General features: G+C 41.7%; 1 pseudogene; it reads right to left on the reverse strand.

Moving 5' to 3' along the window:
• Positions 1-11614: 11614 nt before the first annotated feature.
• Positions 11615-14898, reverse strand: LOC147882898 (U-box domain-containing protein 26 pseudogene; annotated as a pseudogene).
• Between the last annotated feature and the right edge of the window lie 266 nt (positions 14899-15164).

The following is a 15164-nucleotide window of genomic DNA, read 5'->3' on the forward strand; positions in this document are numbered from 1 at the left end:
ACAAGCAAATTTAGTTAAGTTGTAACAAAGCAAACAAGTAGTTCACAAGAAAAAATCATACTTGATGGTGACCTATAGCTTGGATTCCAAGGACACTTGCAATAGTCACACAAAAGTCTACTTCAAAAAAGGAGGTATTCCACAAGAACCTATTGCATTCATGGGCCCAGCCTCCTCATCAAAACCCCCTTAATGCTCAACTCCTTTTGATTTGGACTAAAGGTATTTAAGCATGAGACAACAAGACAACCTCTCACCTACTTCAAACTTAGTAGTGACCACAAGAAGCTATCCCTAAAAGTCAAACCAAGATAAATTAGAGTAATAAAGATGACATGAATGTCAAAATGTCAAAAAAATTCCAAAAAGAGCCAAGTAGAACACTACATTGAAATAAAGCTAATTCATTGCATGTTGAATTAGCAATTCGCTGCATGATGAGATAGATAATTCAGCATGAGCTGAAATAATAACTCGGTGCCCCGTGGAGATAGTAATTCAACATAGGACCTAGTTCAGCACAAGTTGAGATGCCATCCCAGCCCACACTAAGATATCTAATTTTGCACATGCTAAAGTAGGAATCTATAAAAACTATCCCCCTTGGCCCAATAATGTTGAATTAGTAATGTAACTAGGTGCTTGCAAGTTTTTCTAGAAGTCTTACCAGATTCATGCAACCTATCTCCTACCTCAAAATCTGCCAAAACCTTATGTACTTTATCTCCAAAAGTTCTAATGACTCCTTGAGTGACCTATTAAGGATCTAGTACTTGTTTGACCAAATGGAGTTAGGTATTATGATGGCATTCCTCTACCAGCCTCATCACCCCTTCCACCCTCTACTAGCCTCACCACCCCTTCCACCACTCCATCTACCACTACAACTCCCCCTTTTTCCATAGCTCTATCTTCATCGGTTTTTCCCCTTATCTCTCTTTCCATGCCAGGCCCCATCATTAATGAATAACTCAATCCAAAGCCTAAGCCCCAATTATAGCCACAAGAGTCTAGCCAACAATCAACCATGTGACCAACCAAAAGAAGAAAGACCACAATCATAGTAGCACTGCTCTACAGTAAACATCCAATGACCACTGGCAACACATCCCCACTCAAACAACAATGGTTGGAAGCCCTTCAAGGAGTTTTGATCCACCCCTATATAGATACAATACAAACCTAGGCTTCTTCTTATTTTATCATAGCACCCCATGCTACTAGGTCCTGAGGGATCTATAAGGCATACCATACCTAGAGGCAATCATGCTAATGCCAATGGTGGACCACCTCCCTTGCTACTTGGATCTCAAGATGGTGGTGTTGTTTGTAGATAATTTTGATAATTCAATTTCTAGTGTATGATGATTGGAAAACCACCCACTTTCAACTCAGCATTGACACCATTCGGGTGGTGTTCAGTATCCCCATTATGATAGAGCCATTTGTGAAGAAAGGGGGCTTAGAAATTAATTTGGCTCATCTCGTCAATTGGAATTATTGCAAACACAAGGGATTAATTCCCTTCAAAGACATTAAAGACCCAACGTACATCAAGCCTACACGTCCTTAGATTTTTTACAAAGGTGAAAATGGCAGATCATCACATCATTGTGTGCAATCTTCTTCTTCAAATGTCTGTGACCCTATTCAATACAAGACCAATTGGGCAAAATACTTCTACAAGGAGCTTCAGATATATTGCCATAAGCCGATATGCAAAAGATTGGCAATCTGATGTTTTTTATACTATAATAGTTCATATGTTGAAGAAGAAGTGGATTCTTTGTCATCAATATGAAGTAATAGATTGTAATCCATTCCCTCTCCAATTAGCTCTAGCCCCTCAAGTATCAATGGCAGAAGAATAGGATGAGTACCAAAAGGAGTAGGATAGAATTACAATTGTAGCTAAGTGGGTAGAGCACATGGCCAAATGGGCCAAAGACAAGGCATCAACCACTGCTACACTGGACCTCCATATCTTTCTCTCCATCCCTCAGGAAGGCACTAGTAGCCATGCCTCCAATAGTGACCCCACTGAAGATTCGGAATGATAGTAGCAACAATGGTAGCAAGAGATACTTGATGAGTAGCTTTGCAATGACAATGTTCTTTTCTTTTGATGAACTTGCAGGCCCAAACACTCAAAGCATGCCCCCCATTATTTACTAAAATAAATGGAGGCATTGATACTAAGCTTCGAAGTCAAGGTCCCGATGACACAACACACTCTTTCCTCTAGCATAGACTGGATCAATCTACAAGAGGCTTTAGGCCACTATACATCTCTAGCCTACAACTCTCCCACCAAATACAAAAAACTTAGAGAGAAGGCCCCATAGAAAATAATCATGATAGAGGAAAGATTTATGGACATCTTGGTCCAAAGTATGAAAATGAACCTCAATATTTATAAGAGGTGCCAAGAAACCCTCATAACTACTACCTCCATCTTTTCTCTCACAAAGCTCAATATCAACCATTTGGCTCAAAAGCTGATAGTCAAATGCCATAACTTCATCGCCCTCCAAGCATTAGACAAGAAATTGCATGAAATGGAATAGAATGACTTCCCAGTAGCCCTGTTACTAAGAGAGCAGCTCAAATCCCTTGAAAGTGAGATGGCTATAGAAAAGGCTTGCAGTGATGGGTTGGAAAAGTGATGTGCAAGTATTGAAGAAATATTTGAGGTATGTAGGACCAATGTTGAACGGGCCCATGCCACTTAGTAGATACAAATAGAATCTCTACACACCAACCTCCATGACTAGCATCAAAAGTACCTCTAGCTTCATCACCAGCTAGAAGAGGCTCAATACCAACCTAAAGAACTCAAAATGAAGAGACAACTAGAGGAGGAATATGGCCATGTCCTATGGACATCCATCAACTTTTACATGCCTGATGGGCTGGAAAGGTGATGTGCAAATCTTGAAGAAATATCTGAGGTATGCAGGACCAATGTTGAGCACAATTAGTAGATACAAATAGAATCTCTACACACTAACCTCAATGACTAGCTTCAAAAGTACCTACAACTTCATCACCAGCTAGAAGAGGCTCAATACCAACCTAAAGAACTCAAAATGAAGAGCCAACTAGAGGAGCAATATGGCCATGCCCTATGGACATCCATCAACCTTTACATGCCTGACCTTAAACATGGATAGTGGAAGACACCTTCCACTTCTACCTCAATATCCTTAGGATAACCTCTACACAATACCATCTAGATATCCTTAGGATAACCTCAACATCCTTAGGATAACATCTCCACAATATCATCTAGATATTAGTAATCCACTTCCTCCTAGCTATATCCTAGACATCTTTTGCTCCCGCTCTAAACATGGCCACTCAATTTTGTCCATGGCCATTGGCTTTTTTGAGTTGAGACCTAAAATTTTACAATGATATCAACATCAAGATCCTTTGCCTCCACCCTATAATAATTAATTTCTAGAGATGGTGTTGGTGCATCTAGGAGTCTACCATATTTCCTACTTAACAAGGATGTTTTTATTGAATTTATGCTTATTATTAATATGAAATCTTGGCAAAAGTTTTTAAAGATCAATTTTTTTGTTTCACAATATTGGTAGAATGTAGTACTTTTTAAGATATTTTCTTTTGAATTTTGAAGGAATAAATGTAAATCCTATTTAAACTTTAAAATTTTTCACATAAAAGTTTCAAATCCTGGCAAATGTTTCAAACATTTATTTTAATTAGGGCATACAAACTTTTGACGCCAGTACTAATTTTAGCTTCTTAACTAAAATAACTTGAAAAAATCATCCATGCTACTTAAGCCAAAATATTAGAACTAACCAAACCAACCACCCTCTCATCATTAAGTTGCAATCCACATTTTGTGGGTGAAGGCCTTGGATGGCTGTGGTGGGAATGTGATCGAGAGGAAGGTGAGAGGACTAAAGCCTATCTCCTATGGCATAATTTCAAGTAGTAGCACCCCCTATATAATCCTTGTTTTGGCCGAAGAAGGCTTTAGCCGTTTTGAGACCAAGCATGTTGTATACCCAACACATCTAAATGAGGGAAAATCTGATGCATCCATAGCCATATTTAACTCCATTGAACATCTCGACACTACCCACCTACCACATCCCTCCTCCAACCCTCACTGCTCCATGGAAAACCGACCTTAATTTTCCTACCCCATCCATTCACTCCACTCCACCAAGTTCTTCTTCCTCCCCAACAATAGATCCAAGGCCATAGGCACCACCGGGTGGTATGGGACACCAGGATGGTTTGAATCTAGTTGGGAGTTTGTGCCGGTAGCTCAGCTTGTGGCTTGGAGGGGACATCTCATGATTCAAGATCTTATCTCATAGATGTTATGGTTGGTGGGTGAGAAGCCTGCTCAAATTCTTCATGTTTTTGTGTTCTTGTGTTTGCTTTTGTAGGTCAGAGGTTTTAGGAGTGTTGGGGTCGTGTCAAGCAAAGGGAATCTCCATAGAACATAGGATTTGTAGACTTTTCTCACTAGAGGTTGTCATGAGGAGCACTATCTTTCTAGATGCAATTGCTCCCACATGGTCGGCCTTGAGGCACCGAGTCCCTCATGTACCACCACCAACTCCCTTTTATAGGTGAGGGTACTTACATCCATTTGCTTGCTCACATGTGGGATATCTCCTCTGTGCCATGTGGCAACTTTCCCTTTACTCATACCTTTGCTCTATATGTGCTCATGGCACCACAACTCTCAGCATTCTTCTTCATCTTCAAACTGCAATGCTTGCATATACCGCGAATGCATTCAATCCTGTGCCACTCACGGTCTCCCTTTGAACAAACGACTAGCTCCCATAGAGACCTTAGGCTACAAAACCTGCCCCCCCTTGCAAAACATGATGAGGATCCAAGTGGCCTACAGACTGCGTATTCATTGGGGAGCCATGGACATCGATCCCCAACAATGCTCCAACATGACCAGATCTGAAGTCATTCATAGCTTGCCGGGCCAGGTCAAATTCTATGTGTTTTGCAACAACAAACATTCATGTATTGGAGTTTCATGATGTACCAGGGCTTACAATGCTCAAAGCTCCTCTACCCAATTGAAATGTCCAGATTTTAATTCATAAACTTGAGATACAACTCCGTCTACTGGCCCAACATGTGGGAATAATAGAACAATGAGTCCCCTTTTTGCTACTACTAAAAGAATACAAAACATAGTCTAATTAAAGTATATAATGAAGCAAAATAATTTTCAACCACCGTGCTAGTTTAGGATAGTCACAATTTCAATCATCAAGCTAGTTTAGGACACATTTAGGACAGTCAACCATCGGGCTGGTTTAGAACACATTTAGAATAGTCACAATTTCAACCACCGGGATGGTTTAGGACCCTATCATAGTTTCAACCACCAGTATGGTTTAGCCTAACAGTCTAAACTTCACATATTAGACAATAACTAGGTTGCGGTACGTAGCCTTTCTGTCGTGGAGCACATTACTGGTGGTAACTTGAAATTGAACTTGAATCCTAACTTTTTATCAGCTTTTTAAAGGAAAATGGCGAATGAGTAAAAATGTGGACATGAGACATGACGCAAGGTCCATTAGGACCCGATCTTCCTTGCAAATGTCAGGAATGGTGATTTTTTTATTGACTTGGCGATATTGTTTGTCCATCTTGGGAGTTGAAGCCCAACAAATACATGAATAAGGAGACTTACAAGTGCTCATAGCTGATCCTCATTGCAATATTGTCACATGGACTACAATCATATGGATAAAGGTGTTCATATCTTTCGATCTTGCATCTAGCTTGGATTTCCTTGCTCCCTTGCATTGAAAACATGCATCAAAAGTTAGGAATGTTGTAAGAATTTAGATTGAAAAGAAGCAATTTTGAATGGACCAGTAATTTTAAAAATTTGTATGATAATATATAATATATAATTACTATAACCACACATAGTGTGAGTGGGGAGGTAGTGCACTTCCTTCCCCAAAGAGTTATAATCCAAGGGAATGGGCCCTTTCCCATGCATCGAGAATATAAGCGCCGATAATATAAACGCCAAGAATATTAGCGCCGAGAATAAGTCTCGCGAATGGATAAGGTGTTGGCATATTACCCGAGTGTCAATAGTCATAATCGTAGTCGAATGTGGTAGGTCCATTGCAAGTTCCCCTCCTCCCGTCTCTTTGTTGAGCTTTGAGCTCGAGTTTAATCATTGCTCAGTTAGCTCTTGTGACCAGCTTCTATGAGGATCGAACGGCCACTCGAACACTTCTCCAGTCTACCATCGATATCATCAAGGCAATTGAAGACCATTCTAGAATTAGATCTATGTCTCAAGTGCGATCGACGGTGACCAGGTGACCCCAAATTTCTAATATACCCAAATAATCTCTTGTAGAATTGTCATTTGCTAAGGTTAATAGAATCAATAGATTGTTGCAACACCATAGCAAGAAGTGATTTAAGAATTTGCATTAACAAAATCAACTAATTCGATCAGCACTGAAAAAGGCAACAGAAGTCGATGGTAAACTCATTCACTTACGTACATTTTGCATCAAGGCACTCTATAATAAAGATGCCCAAGAAATATTGAGTCGGGCTTCATTTCAAGGCTATGGACTGCAGAAGCTCATTCACACAACTTTTTTGTATCGAGCCTTATGAATCTGTCATCATATAGTTTTTGTTCCTTGTTGGACCTCCCAAGAACTTGGTGGAACGTGCAGTAGTCCAAAATCAGTCCCAAAACGTTTGTGCTGACTTGTGGAGGAAGAATGATTACCAATTTTCTAGAATTTCCTTTTCCCTTCTACAATGCCTCTCAGCATATTAGAGGGCATAACATCGCTACCTCTTGCTCTACCTCTTCTTGAAAACCTTCAACGGTTTCCAACCAAACGAAGGTTTTGGCACTAGGTAGCATGCTCTTTACCACCATATGACTTTTCATCTTGTGTTTAGCGACTGCCTTTAGATACTTGTTGTCTACAAATCCACTTCAATTTCCACGACGGAAAGCTGATTGCTATCAGAGGCCAAGATATCTTTGTAATGCGTCAGTGTTTCCAGGAAACCAACCTGCAAGTGCCATTCAGATATTTGTTGTCTACAAATCCGCTTCAATTTCCACGACAGAAAGCTGATTGCTATCAGAATAAGCCAACAACGTAGCAGCAGAACCATGAAGTTGGCAGCATAGGAATAAGCAACAAATCAAGCGGACCAAATCAAATACACAATATGTGCCACCCTCACAGCTGGGCACCTCCTTCTCTCATGAGCTCTGGAAGAAATGCTCGCTTGGCTTTGAAGTCTAGGAAGCCTTGTTATAGTCTACTTCTTCATGCTTTGAGCCTCGCTGGAAGTGAAAATTACTTGCATGGAAAACTGGCTCGTCTCTGTGCTTCTTCAGAGACAAAAGCAACGGATAGCTGCCCTCACAAGGAAAAGGGTGTGGAGTAGTAAACGTCCTAGCTCTTTCTTCAAATCACTATGTTTCCAGGGAACTTGCAACCCGCAAGTGCCGTTCACCCTTCTCTCTGTCGATCAATTCGCAATTGCACCAACACAATCTGTAGGAACATCTAAAAAGCTTAAACACATGCTATATAAATGGAAGTGCAGCTATTTGTGAGCATCCAATTGACAATCACTTTCAATCTGACACGTTGTTCAGCTTCATCTCACACCCAAGCATGTAATAGATTATCTTAATCCTCAATGTCTTTGGCTTACTAGCTTGAAGCCTACAGTTGCATGATGTTCCAACCATCGGGCTAGTTTAGGACGATCACATTTAGTCCAAGCCTAGTTTAAGAAATGAAACAAGTAAACTATCCCAAAGCTCAATCACAAACAACCACCGTGCTAGTTTAGGCACCACTAACCTATGTTGTATCTAGCATGCATATGATGTGCTCCTCAAACACCTTACATCCTGTCCGCTTCTTACAGATGTCCTTTCTATTTGGAGAAACTCTCGTATTTTCATGCCAAAAGGTGGTCACTGTAGCAATGACTTCCACACTTAGGCTGTCTCTGCTTTTCTTGCACTACTCTGTTGAAGCCCATAGACTTCTCGGATCGTGATGATCGTGCATTGCTTCTGCTCTATGTTCAACTGCTGGAGCCACGTTGGTCCTTTTAATTGACAACATCTTCGACATTATGCGCCCAAGCTGTTTCTCCTTCGTTTCAAGGGACACCAACATAGCTAATGTAGTCCTCTTTGTAGCTAGACGTTGATCTAAGCAGTGCACCCCTTTCACTTTCTGTAGGCCATTTCTCATATTAGAGAGCATCGTCTCTTGGGCGTGCATCTCTCGAGGTGTTGGTAGAGTTGTTACTCTATGAACTTTAGGGTACAGGCTAAATCTTGTGAAGACTCGAAACTAGTAACCACCTGAATGGCCTGATACTGTTGCCTTGAATGCTCCCACCAATTGTGACACCACAGCTTGTGTTCTTCGCTCTGATGTCAATGATCGAATGCGTGCATCTACAAGCGCTTCTTATTGTTACTGTGCAAGGAGTCTTCTTTCTTCTCGTTGTTTCTCTCTTCGCAAATGTTGCAAACGTGTCTTCCGTTGTCGATTCAATACCATTTCAACGCTTTCCTTAACCCACACTCCGTTCTTTGTGCCTTGACCTGGCTTTTCGGCTTTCCTATGTTGCAGCCTCTGTCTACTTCTCTTGTAAGCCATGGTGAGCTGTATGTTGCCATTGATGCCATGGCCACGATCAGTTCAGAATAGACCTAAATAAGCTAGTTGGTGAGGCAAGCAAAGAATAGAAGACAACTTACCCGAAAGAAGACAATGGCAAACCAAAGTCTACGTAAGGTCACGTCGAGGTGCGTGCAGGTTACAGGGTGTTTGCAGGGCAGGAACAGGTTGCAGATACGTAATCTTTCAAGATTTGATGGGCAGGAGGTGTGAATTCGAAATTTGTGGGAGTAGTGAAATTTCAGCTGTCGGTTTTCCCCCCTCCAACGATACACGTCAACAGAATTGGATATCCCAAACAAGTGCAATGTGGCCTAAAATACTTCAACACACAAATAGGCCAAAGGGCATGCTATCGGGTTTGATGCTATGTATTATTAAATGCAATGACCTTTGGCATGCTTATGAGCCATATTGCAAGCAAGTGCATGGAAAAAGAAAGAATTCAAAATTATAAATAGTATTGGATTTTTAAAATTTCTTTGCACATGCACAAATTACACTTTTTCAACTTCTTCCATTTTAACATAAATCTAGATACCAATACCAACAACTATGAAGACCATACACTAGTCCCAATAGTTTGAATTCCAAATTTTTAATCTGTTTTGGTTTTTAACAAATAAAAAAAAAGTTATGGAGCGTGCCCTTAAATGGGTATGCATCACTTTAGCACAACATTGGAGGCCCATTAACCCATGCATAATGATCTCATTTCGGTGTATCCTTGGGTGGAGGAGAAGCTCACATAGCTTTTGAATGATTACTTGGTTGCATGTTTGTATAAAATAAAATTTTGATATTTTTGAATAAATTGCTATATCCTATAGTCTTTAAGATGCATGCTTCACATGTAACATAGCACTTATAATGCTTTAACAATCTCGTTCCAAATCCTTATTCCATAATTTTTTTCTCTCATGTTCAAGTTTGAAATATGTACTACAACTTGAAGACAAAGTTCGCTGAATTCCATTACGCAATGCATAAGTTATGGGTCATGCAAGATAACCTATATACTAAAAAGTCCCTAAACCTCACAAAAAATAGCTATACCCAAGCAAACAATGACCCAAAGGAACTGTAATTATTGTTAAAATAAAAATACTTGAAAATATGTGTGTAGGTGCATGCGAGCACACACGCATGCACATACGTACATACGTATTAAGTAATATATATTGTATTTATATCTTCAAATGAAAATCAATTTAAGTTAAGTAACAAAATGATAGATTATAAATGATGCCTTTAATTGAACTAATTAAAATCACATTCTCTTGCTAAATATCAAATCCTAAAATTTTTATTAAGAAGCATACAAACATTGAGATTTGTAAATATAGCCAACCAATTTCATGAGAGAGAGAGAGAGAGAGAGAGAGAGAGAGAGAGAGAGAGAGAGAGAGAGAGAGATTTCTCCCAATCAAACTCAATTTCATGGGGGGAGGGGAGAGAGAGAGAGAGAGAGAGAGAGAGAGAGAGAGAGAGATTTCTCCCAACCAAACGCTCTTAATCGAGATTCAATTTGAAAAATTCTTAAAGTTAGAAATTGTTAAGTAAAACGTTAAATTTTATTCCTTGAAATTAAAGGCAATCTATGATCCCAATTTTGAGACCCAGTGAAGTGGGACTCTACTCATATAACTCGAAAAACTCAAGACCTTGGTCCTTGATGCTTGATGTCAAGGATGGTGCACTTAGAAAAACAAAGTATGCATATGCAAAGCTTTTGTATAGGCGAGTATACCTTAACATCATCCATATCCCCATATCAACCTCCTAATGAGAAATTACAATCTTTTAAAAATAACTTATTTCCATGTTATCACATTTACCCTATATGTTAACCTTGCAATAAGAATATTAAGTTGAGCTTATGTTTATTCTTACATGAGAAGAAAGTTTATTTTACTTTAATGTTATCATTTTAGGCATGAACCTTTAAAAACAATAAGTGTGCATAATGCACTCGAGTTAAAAGCTATATAACCACATTCAAAGTGGGATATATGATGTGGGTGAAAAATAGGTAACTAGATAAGCTTTTAACAATTGTAATTTTTTTGAATACCATGGAATATGGGCTCTTTAAGAGGGAGCACCTTTGCTTATCAACACAAGTGTCTACTATGAAAAGTCAAAATATAATTCCAAAATTCATTGGCGCCCCATTTTAAAAGGTGAAAACAATAGCGCGTTTAATATGTCAATGGGACAACTCTTAGGAAGTGCATAGAATTGTGAAATTGGCTCTTTAAATAGGTAACTTTTGACTCATATTTGGATGAAGCCAAAAAACTAAGCCCAACAAGTTCAACTTAAAAGGTAAAAACCATAAATCCCTTTATGGATAATAAAGTAGATCTTCATTGTGATACTCTTCTTTAACCATAATAATACTCTAATATGGTCACCCGTTGAAGAAGAGTTGTGCACATGATAAAAGCTTTGGATTGTGATTGAACTTGCAAACCTTTGAACAAACATTGAAAAAGGAGACGTAGTGGAATGTAGATTCTCTATTATTTTAAAAGTAACTCATCTCAATTCTAAGAAGTTACAAATTTCACTACCGTTATGATTTCAAATGTTGAAACGCCGAGCTTTTAGAGAAAAGACAATGTGCACATGCAAGCACAAAGCTAGCCCTGTATAAAGTTTACGATATAACACTCGTGAAAGGTGCAACTAGTTACTAGGCCACCTTTAAAGGCCAAGAATAGGCTCATTAACCATGGAGTGTGCTCTTTAAGATGGGACAACCATTGACTAGCTGAATAGGCTCTTTAACCATGGATGTGCTCTTTAAGATGGACAACCATTGACCACGAGTGTTCTCTTTGAAAAGTGAAAAAGATAAGCCCCTTTTCAAAAGATAAGCCCAAAGTTTCCAAACCAAATTTTAACTCGTGCAACGAGCTCTTTAACATGGCATTGGGGGCAACTTTTAGGAAGTGCGTGTAGCCATAGAATGTGAGGTTTATAATGACAGGTATTTGCAGGAAAAGTCAAAAAAGACGAGCCCAACAAGTCTCTCATTTCAAAAGGTGAAACCGTCGTTCGACTGCAATGTCTGTTGGCCTTCTTCGTGGTCGACCTTTGAAGAGCCGTGCACATGAGAAACTCTCCACACCAACAGTAAAATCTAGTTCGAAGTTGTATGAATTCCAATCCAAAGTGCCGGATCGCCAACATGCACTCTCAAGCGACTCAGCTTGGATCAGGAGAGCTTCACAAACCAAGACATTCCGGCATACAGCACAGATGTGGGCTGAAAGTATTCAAAGAATGGAAGGGACCGTGTTTTATTGAAAGACGGGGCGCACACAAGGGCCGGATCGCCAACATGCAGTCTCAAGCGACTCAGCTTGGATCAGGAGAGCTTCACAAACCAAGACATTCCGGCATACAGCACAGATGTGGGCTGAAAGTATTCAAAGAATGCAAGGGACCGTGTTTTATTGAAAGACGGAGCGCGCACAAGGGCAACAGCTCCCCTAAAAGAATTGGAGAGCGAGGCCAACCGAAAAATTCAGGAAACTAGTGCTCTACATTAAAATATCGCCAAGTACAGGGCGAGAAGACGACCGATCTGTTGCTGGGATTGAGGGAAAGCAGGCAAGCTTTACAATTTTTGCAGAACCCCTTCCAGCAGCATACCGGAGCAAGAGCTATCAGAAAGGAACCACACCTGTGCGACTTGGAGCCTGAATACAGGGATGATCACCCCAATTCTCACGTAAAATCTTGAGCACGCTCCTGGCTTTTTTCTTAGCTCTGCTCGTGCATTCGCTCTGGAGTAGCAGCAGCACCTGCATGAACATTCCTTCCTCCACAGCCTCCTCCTGTACTCTCTCTGAGCTGTTGCAGATCGCAAGCAATATCCCGGCTGCGTTTTCACTGGCTTGATCCGACACCTTGAGTATCATCTTCCTCAGCATCGGGATCGAGAGTGCATGGCTTGCTACCACCTCTCGACCCTCCGCCGTTTTGCACAATAACTCCACAGTGGCCAACCCTCTCTCTACATCAATCTTGTCCACCACCTGTAGGAGACATTCCACCATTGCGCAAGCCGCTCCAGCGGCCACTGCCCTCTCCCGATTGCAGCTCGAGAGACACATGGCAAACAGAACCTTTATGCCAACTTTCTTCGCCCTGGGAAAGTCCCTCTCTTGCAGTAGACGAACCAAACCCCCGATGATTCCCTCCGTTCCCCCAAGGAGACCTCTTAACTGATCTGTTGAGTCCTTCGACGAAGCCAACGCTTCTACCAAGCAGCCAGCGTTGATGCGGATGTCCATTGTTCCATGGTCCAGCAAATGTGATAAAAGATGCAATCTGTCTGCATGAGAAAGATAACTAAGACCTGTGCGATCAAGAGGAAGTAACACGAGTGTCCCAAGCGCCTCTTCTGTGGCTTCATCGTTCCTGGACATTTCGAGGACATTCTGATCTGAGTCGTAAAAGATAATTGAAAGTAGCACTTCGGCTACACCACTTTCTGCTATGAGAATTCTGTTCTTCTCGCTTTCCTTTGCCAGATTTTTAAGCCGCCTCAAGGCATCTGCCTTCTCCTGCCTGCTATGACCCGAGACTATTTCCTGTTTCAGCGACGCAACCTGGTGAGCGTTAGCAGGCTGCTTTGGAGTCGGGACGCGCTCCACGCCTAGGGCCTTGTTTGCTACACACCAGCCTTGAATGAGCCTCAGTAGCATATTATTTGGTACTAGGGTGACATCCTGAAGAGCCTGCCTCGTAACTGGGCAGGTCACGTTACCGTCAGCCAGCCATTTCTCAATGCTAGAGCGATCGTAGGTTTGCCCCGTGCTGAGAGCAACCGGATCTCGCATGAGATCGAGAGATATAGGGCAGCGAAAATACTGTGGAACATGTATACGGAGCTCCTTGGGACGCATAGCTATGGTAAGAATCAGAAGCACCAGATCGAATGAGCTTGAGATCAAATTTCCAGAGCGGTAAGACTGGACTCCGAGGAGCGGTTAGAGAGATTCAAGGCCTGGAAAAGCAGGGAAGCGCGGCGGCTGGAGGACGTAATGAAAAAGGCGCAGCTAATCATACACATCTGCTCGAAACGAAGGGAGGCGGAAACAAGGGCTCAAGAGCTAGAAATGGCTGATGGAAAGGATGAAAGAGGCGAGGCGATGGGAGAGGATTAGGGAGCAAGAAGAACAATTATCAGGACCCGCGCCCCGCAGTGTCTTGGGAAGCTGCGAAGAATGATAGGAAAGGTGCAAGAGTGCGGATACGGAGTGGAGGGTGCGGTTTAAGAATGCGGGGAGAGAAGAGAGAGAAGATTGAGAGGCAGGCAAAGGTGGAGGGATGGATGGATATGGTCGGGGAAGGGATGAAGGACGGCAGGTGACTGGTGGGCGAGGATGTTGAGCTGAGAGAGATCGATAGTCAAAAGAAGCGAGCGAAGAATTATACAACAGACAGTAAGCGATGGCGAAGTTCACTCTGACAAGAGGCTATGGCGGAGAAAACGAGCAGCAGGGCTGAGAGGACGGTGGTACTGGGAATCGCGAGCTGCAGGAACTGCAAGAGCCAGGTTGCAGCTGCAAGAGGAAGCATGGGCATATATGGGAGGAGGTGGAGGTGGCAATGGCGAGCAGCAGCAGGAGGTTGTGAGTGGCAACTATGGCGAAAGGTGGGAGCAACAGCAACTGAATGAAGCAAAAGGGATACATAAAAGTAACAATTGCTTCAAGGAGCTTGCATCGGTGATTCGGTGCATCAAGCAGAGGAGATGCAATGGCGAGCATCAATCAAGGTTGAAACTGCATGAATGAATCGATGAATCAAGCAGAAGAGAGAGATGCAATGGCGAGCATCAATCAAAGCTGAAGCAGAGAGGTGTGATGAGCGAGGGCTGCTGTGGGTTATTAGCTCGTCACGTAGGCTTTGAGTGTAAGTGACAGGCCTCGTCCCCCATAGCTTTTCTTTAGCCCCTCGTGTGCCTCTCGGAAATTCGGAATCTTTGTCAGGCAGTCGTTATTGGGAGAGACGAAGAAGAAGACGAGATGAAGGACGGAAGCACCCATGATTCATCTTTACGAGCTCCTATGAAGTTCCTAAACCCACAAAACTAAATTTCTTCGTTCTTAAACCCTAAACCCTAATCTCCGGCCTTAAAGTTGACGTAAAAGTATGCATGCATTTTGAAAGCCTTTACGTGACACAACCACATCGCCGACCAGCAGCTTTTTTAGTCGTATTCTATGTATCAGTTGGCCAACTCTGCTTTTTTTATATCTCAAGACTTCAAATTCACCGCCGTCTCTGCTCTGCTTTCTATGTTGTTACAACAGATGTATATGTATATGTATATATCTCCTTTCTATATCGAATGTCGTTTCAGGCCTTTATACCTGTAGAGCTGCTCCTCGCGTACTGCGTCATCCT

Source organism: Dipteris shenzhenensis, chromosome 29 (genome assembly GCF_047967505.1).
Source record: "Dipteris shenzhenensis isolate YYH24624 ecotype China chromosome 29, Dip_SZ_1.0, whole genome shotgun sequence".
Lineage (NCBI taxonomy): Eukaryota > Viridiplantae > Streptophyta > Polypodiopsida > Gleicheniales > Dipteridaceae > Dipteris > Dipteris shenzhenensis.